The 7568-nt window shown below is 43.6% G+C and overlaps 1 pseudogene; it reads right to left on the bottom strand.

Moving 5' to 3' along the window:
* Positions 1-587: 587 nt before the first annotated feature.
* LOC126196045 (5S ribosomal RNA) lies at positions 588-705 on the bottom strand (annotated as a pseudogene).
* Between the last annotated feature and the right edge of the window lie 6863 nt (positions 706-7568).

Raw genomic sequence — 7568 nt, 5'->3', positions numbered from 1 at the left:
TTACATTTTTCTACATTTAGAGCTAGTTGCAGTTCATCACATCAATTGCAAATTTTGTCTAAGCTATCTTCTGTCCTCCTACATTCACTTATAAGAGTCAGTTGTTCCGGCACGTAGATCAAGATCGATAAAGCAGAGATTACTGTGAGATAACGTCAGCCAATAGCACGCTGACTAGGACATCGCCACTACAGGAACGGACTTTACACGAAGAGGATAAAAGCGCCGCGCCGCCTTGCCTCGGGCGCGATGGAAGAGAGGACTAGAAGAGTCACATTAAAAGAGCCGCATTAGAAGAGCAGTGATATTCACGATGGCAGTGACTTATGAACTAGAGTGATTACCTGCATGGACATTGTATATAACGAAAAAAACTCCATCCGTACAGGCCTTGAAAGGCCCAACGGTACCGACCGGTCACAGTGTCATCCTCATCCCACAGGCGTCACCGGATGCTGATATGGAGAGCCATGATGTGGTCAGCATACCGCTCGCCCGGCCGTATATCGAGAGTACGAGACCGGGGCCGCTACATGCCAATCAAGTAGCTCCTCAGTTTGCCTCATAAGGGCTGAGTGCACCCCTCTTGCCAACAGCGCTCGGCAGACCGGATGGTTACCCATCCAAGTGCTAGCCTAGCCCGACAGCGCTTAACTTCGGTGATCTGACGGGCACCGGTGCTACCACTGCGGCAAGGCCGTTAGTGTATATAACGAAGGACACTGATTTCTTGCATATCACAAATTGCTTGCGATCCGAGAAAGCAGTTTCCTAGGCACCCTATAACAGACGAGCGGGCAGGATCTCAAATCAGTCATAAGAGACTCAACAGCTCAGTTTGGTTAAGGACGGAGAAGGAAATCGTCAAAGGCGTTTCCAAATTAGCCACCCGTTTTTCTCAGGTGAACAAGGGCAAGCATGACTGCTAGATAGGGGTTTGAAGCGACATCCTGTCCAAAACAAGTCCTGTGTGCTGTCTCGCTCGTCACTCTACGTTAGATAAGATGGTCGTAGGCTACGAGGAGTACCTAAGAAATGGAACACAAATATTGAAACGCGTTTGTATTCAGTACCAGCGATGGCGAGGCATGACAGAATCTCTGACCAGAGAGTTGTTTATCGTTGCTAGTCTGCTCTTGACCGCGCGAGAGTTCAGTAGTGTGTGTGGAGTCGGCAGAGCGAGTAGGAAGTTGCGAGCTGCACTGAGTCGGCAGTAGTCAGCCGACTGTAGTAGCGAGTGGACGGTAGTACTGAGCGGTCGTCGGCATGGGTCGGCGGCGTGCGCCCTTTACATCTCTGGTCAAGGTTCGGGACGAGGTATATTGTTAAATAAGGTAATGAAGCAGCATTGCGCACATCTGATAATGTAATGTATGTTAATTGTAATTAATTTGTTCAAGAAATGCCCCAATAATAATTTTGTTTTCAAAGCAATCGTTTTTAAGAAAAGAATCATTCCAATTGAAACAATATTTCCTATGCTTTTCCTCCCAGAATCAATTTATCAGATTAATTATTGCACAGGGCCTAAGGTCAGCGCTGCTGCCGTATTATTGTGGGTTTAATGATTAATCTTCATTTCTTAATTTTTTTGTGTCGAGTGTACATTGGGCCATTATTTTTCAATATTTTTGTAGCGAAGGTATAGTTGCTTTTATTTCAATTTAACGATGTTTTGTGGGAGCTCAACAACATTTAGCTCTGTTTCGATTAACATTCAAATATAGTCTTTTTACATTACTTTGCGGGGAGGTTATTGTTTTGACATTATTTGCGGGGAAATTATTGTCATTTATAACATTTGCGGGGAGGTTACACTTGGGCCTATTCACATTAACGTTTGTATTGTCTTGTAAAAATTAGCTGGGAGGTTACGTTTAGCACGATGCCGATTTACATTTAATTATTGTCTTTTCAAAATTCTGCGGGGAGGTTACAATATACGAAGCCTTCGTCAAGTTGATTAACACTGCTACCAAATATCCTCATACTGATAAACGAATTAGTCACGAATTTACACAATTTGCCGAGGAGATGTTCTCTTTAACCGTTGTATCATTAGGCGGAAATGAGGAAAACATACGATACAAAAATGAAACTGTTTGAACATAATATCCTGACGTTAGATTTAACGAATCGTACGACAGAAGTAAATAACCTGCGTGGCAAAACAAGTTGAGCACTCTTAATATTAGGTGAGATGCCATTGAAGCTTCTAACATATACCCACCATTAGCTGGTGTTGGATGGGGCCACATCAGGACTGCATGGAAGGTGATCGATGAGAGTGAACAGAAGGCGTCAGATGTCGCAGCGCTCGACTGTGGTCTGTCATCGTCATGCTGAAGGTTACACGCTAAATTTCGGATCCTTCTGGCGGGAGACGGCTACAAATAAGTAGATGTGAATAATAAACTTGTAGAATGCTAGTAACGTTTCTTTTCCTCACAAAGCTTTAAGAATTCTCCCAAAACAGTTAAGGAGGCATTACTTTTCAGCACGCTCTGGTAGTATTTATTTGGCGACACAGCTGGTGTTCAGAGCGGGACTTACCCATGACTTCGTGTCAGTAGTTGAGGAAGAGAACAACGACCCCTTGGCCGAGCTAGAAGTCGGGCCCCCGGTCCTCATTAGAGTTGCTGCCACCAGTGAAGTGATCACCGAAGATCCAGACCATGACTGGTAGCAGTGCATCCTCGGGCACCTGTCATATACAGAAATACAACCATAGTACTGAGGGCTTTGAAAGCAACCAAGTGAAATAAAAAAATCGAGCATTCGGCAGCTATCATCACCATTTTCCTCAGTAGTTAAGACGTCTGACTGTGTATACCTTGCCTAATCCAGCAGTGAGAAGTAGTAGTTCCTAAATAGGGTGGCGGAGACAGCTACTGAAAATCAGAAAAAAATTTTCTCAATTACTGTTGCTTCAAAATCGACCACATTTTATCCAATTATTCCACCGTGAAGTTCAATGGACACACTTATGATGAATATTGTGCTTTTCTGGAATATTATGAACATGGACGTAAACTACACCGTTTCATACGCAATAGTCTTACAGAAATATTGGTTCCCAACTGTCCAACTGTGTGTAAATTCCTAAGGACCTAACTGCTGAGGTCATCGATCCCTAGACTTACACACTACTTAAACTAACCTACGCTAAGAACAACACTCACACCCGTGCCCGAGGGAGGACTCGAACGTCTGGCGGGAGGGGCCGCGCAGGCAGATGAAGTGGACTCCTCTCTCCACAGTTTAATTAACCAAATCGCAGCAATTCAAGACCAGTGGGCCCAATACTAGTTAGTCTCACAGAATAAGAACCAAAACGAAATTGTACTCATACAAGACGACCGAGTGCACTGCTCCTTGGTTTGCACTTGGCCCCTGTGCACATTGCAGCAGTGACATTGTGAAGTTAGCCAACTGGGTAACAGCAGGTTACATTTATTTTTAATGGGCCGCCTAACCCGGAAAAGCTGTAGGTAGAGTTAAAGGATCTTGAACTAAGTCAATTCTGTGTGTAACAGGCGTTTATTTTCTCTGTGTCTCATGAAGTTAACAACAAATTGACTGAAAGCAATGCGTTCTCAATATTCAATGAAACTGACCTAGAAAGACGCTAACACGTTGGAACGTACCAAAATTTACCTAGAAGGCTTCATAGAAAATTCAACACCAAGGTCCTTATCAGTTCAATTCGTGAATTCAAAGTTAAAGCAATCCTGCCGGAAGAACATCCGCAACTGAGCATTATAGTAGAGATTGAAAAATCGCTTCAACTCTAGATCTTTTCTTTCATTTTCAATTATTAGACCACCAAGGATGTCGGGCTATTACATGCCGATCATCACTTGTGATACTGAAAATACTCTTTTTTCCCTTTATTGTTATTTTAATCCTTTACAAAAGGTAGGCCAGCAGCGTCCTGTCCACGCCGCTCTTTGGCCACAGAAAAAAACATACAAGAAACGTGAAGACATAAAACAGAAGTACATGTAGGATAAAAACAGGAGACAGACAAATGAAAAAGAAATGAAGTCGTTCACGGAAGGCACTGGTCGCACAGGGAAGTTCAGCTCAGTGCACAAACGTAGACAGACGATTGAGCACGTGAATGTAGGAGCACTGACGAAGAAACACCATTGCACTAAGACAAAGAGCAACACTAACACAATGTCGGCGATCTTCGGCGCACTATAAACACTCTGTTGCACGAAAGAAAGGGGGTGGGTCTGCCTCAGGGAAATACGGGAGGGGAGGGGGGAGAGGGGAAGGATGCCAGGTAGAGAGAAAATTGGAGGGAGAGAGGAGGGGGTATGGGGGGGGTGGAAGCCCAGGGAGGGGGGAGGAGAGGGAGAAAGGAGGGAGGAAGTGGAGAGAAGGGAGAGAGGGTGCCCTCGCGGACAAAACACAGGAGGAGGAAGGGGAGGATCAAAGATGGTAGCTGGGGTTGACAGAGGGGACGAGGGCATCATCCAGGAGGGGAAGTTGGTGGAAGCCACCTTGGGCAAGGGTATGGAGTTTGGTAAGATGGAGATTGGATGGGATGCAGTAGTAGTACAGGCGCCGTAGCAGACAGGGGTGGGAAAGGATGAGAGAGACAAGCGGGTGATGGGATCTAGTTTACGGGGGATGTAAAGGATCTGTATCCGTTAAAATAAACGAGAGACTGAAGCTAATAATGGTTTTTAATCACAGCAGTATACATGAGAAAACAAAACAGTATCCTATAACTTTTATAGAAAACGGCGGTCGGGCTAGGAGTGGTAAAGCGTAAGTTAGTGCCAGTTCTGCATCCGATTCGATATGTTCCTGTACCACTCATAGTGTAATCATGCAGCTTTTTTTGTAAATTTTTTTCCTTTTGCGTGTAAATCACTAATTGACATTGTGAATGGCCCGGCTAGTTTGTCCTTCACCACGCTTCTCGTCAATAGATGGCAGTACTTTTGCCAATCTGATTCACCAATTTACTTCCAGCTATCGTTTACGCTACTCGGTGCTCTGCACTCGCTGGTGGTACAACGGGTCCTATACTCGTCCACCACGGTGTTCGCGGTTGTAGCTGAAGTGTAAGAGCCCTAGTGTCTATTCTATTTTTCTGTACCCAGGCAGTCGTCCGTTGTATTTTCAGGTGTCGCTTTTTCATTAACTTATGTTTTCCCGCAACCAGCCACACCGCTGTTTTCTGGAAGTGGTACATGTTACTTTTTCTCTGTTTTCTCATGCGTACTACTGCGTGTAAAAATTATTATTAACTTCGGTCTCTCGTTTATTTTCGGGCATGTAAAAGCCCGAAACGGATCGTGGTCTAGTTACGGGAAAATAGAAAAAAGAAAACAAACCTTAAGAATGAAGCGATTTTGTCAATCCACAGTTCCAGTATATAGTAAATCATATCAGCGACGCAAGCTGGATATTAGAAATACCAAAGCAAACGATCTGCTTAGAAGAATAAGGCTCGTGCTACCACAGATTGCGGACCTACATTTTCTCAACAACTGCAAAGATTTCAGAACAGCACCAGATGGCCATTAGGACGCCATTCCCCAAAATTACCTCTCCAAAAAGTAGCAAGCCGCCGATTTATTCTCAGTTCCTTGCTTTTTCCTAACACCCGTTAAAAAAAAAATTCTACACGGGAGGGATGACGCAACGCTGTTTCCAATATGGCAGGGGATAATTACTCATAAATTCAGGAAAAACCAGGGAAATGCACAAGTAACTCCCCTCTATTTTTAAACACGAAGTTGGCACTGGGCAGAATCAGTGTTTTAAAGATTGGTAAGCCTTACGTGCCATGACAACTTCCTATAGCGATGCAATTCTAGTACCTAAGCCAAATTTTTCGAGTGAACACAACTGACCCCGTCGCTCTCGTTGGATGATGCTTTGCTGTCTTTCTCTTTCATGTTCGCACAGAAAGGCAGAAACGACATGTTCAGTTATTCTCTGGGAACTGTAGGACGGCCATATCGTTCTCTGACCACAAGGGGTGCAGGCGCCCAACCGGCTTTTAAAAGCTGTGAAGCAGGTTACTAGTACGCATTCGGCGACAAATTCCTTTATCCCCATTAGAGATTGGCAGACTGCCTTTTGCCAATAAAAGAGACCATAGAGCCAATCCCAGCGATACGCCACCCCAATGTGGGGGGGGGGGGGGGAGTCGGGAGGAACACGGTTATCTTTCCAAGCACACAGCTCTAGTATTCTCTATAAAATAACCACGAAATAGCGACAGAAAGTGAATTAATATCGCACAGCGAAACATGGCAGTAATGTCACAACTTAACACAGTATTTGTTCTCGCATGTATTTGTATTATCCTCCGGATACACATATTAGCAACTTCAAATTACTAGTCCATTCCCGCTCTGTGAGGAAATTGAACATATGGGCACATTATATGAAGCGACAGTGTGAGGGCAAAGAAAGTTTGCATGCTAGCCTCATTTTTTTTTATTTTGTATTTCATACATTTGTATTCTGTGGCTGTACAGAAAAATTACCTTTATTAAGTTGTTTTAGACCGCAAATGGTAAGAAGTCATTAGTCTGCTACTTTAAGACATCTGAAATATTTCTGGTCGTTGTGGTCTTCGTGCAAAGTATGCTGCGATGCAGCTCTCCATCTAATTTATTATGTGCTAGCTAGGCTCTTCAGCTCCGCATACCCACCGCGGGCTACATCCAGTGAACCTGCTGTTGTAATCAACCATTTGTTCCCTGCTACAGTGTTTAATTCCTCCTTTACCAAACTGACGATTTCGTGAAACCTCAGGATTTGTCCTGTCTTCCCATCCCTTCTTTTAGTTAAGTTGTGTCGTAAATTTCGTTTCTCCACTGTTATAGTCTATACCTCCACATTACTTATTCGATCTACCCAGTTAATCCTCAGCATACTTCTGGATACACTGTAAAAGCGTCTTTTCTTGCCTGAAGAGGTTAACTTTTTTTTTCATTTCCGTACTAGATGACATTCCAAACAAATACTCACAAAAATTATTTCGTAATACTTAAATTTCTGATGAGTACCAAAAATTTTATCTGCCTTTTAGAAATGATTTTCTTTCTGTTGCCAGTCTGGTTTCGCATCTTCAACCATCACAGTTAGTTCCTCATTTCCTGATCTAATCCCCTAAGCGTCACCTGACGCAATTCGGTTACAAACCATAACCCATGTTTTGATTTTATTGAAGTTGCATCATAACTTGTTCTTAAGACATTATAGATTTTGCTTACATCTAACAATTCTCTTCCCCCCATACTTTATCCGCTACTCGCTGTGCGCGGGTTCAGTCTGCAGACGAACCGCTATTCAACTGTCCTACAATGCTACTGTCCGTCAGTGACCAACGATATAATCAACTAACTTGGTTACTGATCTCTGTTTTGCATCTGAGCGAAATCGATGGTTAACGCGTGCCCTTGGAAACTCAATCATTTTATTTATGAACGAAGAGCACTTTCTAGAGGCCATCAAATTAAATTTTCTGGTGCATAGTGACAGCAAGCGCCAACGACTTCATTCTGTACAGAAAATTGGGACAGTTCTTTTCA

This window comes from Schistocerca nitens, chromosome 7, assembly GCF_023898315.1.
Source record: "Schistocerca nitens isolate TAMUIC-IGC-003100 chromosome 7, iqSchNite1.1, whole genome shotgun sequence".
NCBI classification, from domain to species: Eukaryota; Metazoa; Arthropoda; class Insecta; order Orthoptera; family Acrididae; genus Schistocerca; species Schistocerca nitens.
Note: the sequence above shows the minus strand (reverse complement) of the source record. Positions and strands in the feature narration are given on the sequence as shown.